A 1,749-nucleotide genomic window follows, 5' to 3' on the forward strand; every position below is an offset into this window, starting at 1 on the left:
TTGCAAGTTGAATCAATTTCAGACTGAAGATGGTAGCAGAATTTGTCAATATCATTGTTACCGTTTTTGTGGTCGATATGTAAATTTAAATAGTAATGAATATTAACTGGCTTTTCCTTGTAGGCATATGGATAGCATTGTACTTTAAGAATGATCATGAAATGTCCTTTTTGCTGATGAATGTGACACCATTCCTCTTCAATTTGCCTTTCCAGGCAAAGTAAACGGCTTCATTGCCTAATTCAAAATGGCCAATACCAGTCCATTTAAACTCACTAATACATAGGATATTGACCTTTATGCATTTTACTTAATTTGTGACCATTTCTAATTTTCATACGTTCATACTTTGTACATTCCATGTTTTGATTATTAATGGATGTTTGAAGTTTTTCTGATCATTTTGATTTTGGCTCCATCAGCAAATGAAGGTCCCAAAAGCTTTGCTGCATTCATGTTATCATGGTTAACGCCACTTTGAGGAGGCAGCTTGACTGCCTTTCAACCTGAAGTTCTCATCTTCCAATCCTATAGATACAGCAACAAAATTCTCTTATTATTCATAATGTTGTAGTGTTAATGTGGCACTGCAGGGTAAACACTGGACAGTTAATAGCAAGGTGAGCAGTTCACACCGAACAGCCTCTCCCTGGAAACCCTATACAAATATGCTATGTGTGGGAACCAAATTGTTGGCCCTTATTAGCAACAACAGCAGAGCATAATATTTTGATCACTTGACACTATGTCTGACAATGTTCCACTGCTATTCATTAGGTTTGCAGTGGCTTCTAAACATTCAAAAGTAGTCGGCCTCTCCTTTATAGTCTGTAAGCACCACTGAAACCTGTCCTCCATGGGATAAGTCTTCTGGTATATAAAATACCAATGGTTTAACTTCTAACATCACAGCAGCATGCAAGCCACCACAGGTGACAAACTGGCAGGTAAATGGTGGTCAAATATGTTAGCATTCCCGTTGTTTACATTACATTTATTCTGTCTCCACTGAACAACTACCTTTCTCCTCATTTGCTCTCATCTCTGTTTATTGGTAAATGTTGACTATTTGGTATCTTATAGTTGATTGTTTAAGGGAAAACATTATTAATGGCTGTATTGCTTATTTTATAAGCCAATGTATTATTTTACTTATAGTGGTCCTCAGTTGCAAATTCAAAAAGTATCTTAGCACAAAAATCTTGTTTGTTCCTCTAGTCTATAATAAGTCTGGTATTATTTAGGAATTTGAATTTTACTTCACATTTTCTCTCGTTCTATCTTAGACGTTCTATTATATTCCTGGTCAGAATTATCTTTCCTGGTAGCTGGGTAACACCCAGTTCTTCTGGTATCAGGTTAGAAGAGGAAATGGTTTGGTTGGGCAACTAGTTCTGTGAAGTAGTTTCTCCTTTGTCTTTCGCTCCAATCAGAGACCAATAGTTGTATCACACATGGATACTCAAAGGCTTTTAAGAGGTTAGAAGCTACTCTTCAAATTAGGATGAAGAACATTCGTTTTATAAACTGTTATGCCAAATGACTAATTTGTTACATGAGACTATGTTCCTAGGCCTTTTAACTCAGAAAATCAGTCCTGCAAGTTGTTTGGATATGCCCAGGAAGTCTCTATAGTTGTGCCCCCTCTGTGCTTTTCATTGTTGTTGTTGTTGTTGTCAGGTGCCATCGAGTCGGAACCGACTCATAGCGACCCCATGCACAGCAGAACGAAACAATGCTCGATCCTGG

Source organism: Chrysochloris asiatica, unplaced genomic scaffold (genome assembly GCF_000296735.1).
Source record: "Chrysochloris asiatica unplaced genomic scaffold, ChrAsi1.0 scaffold00009, whole genome shotgun sequence".
NCBI classification, from domain to species: Eukaryota; Metazoa; Chordata; class Mammalia; order Afrosoricida; family Chrysochloridae; genus Chrysochloris; species Chrysochloris asiatica.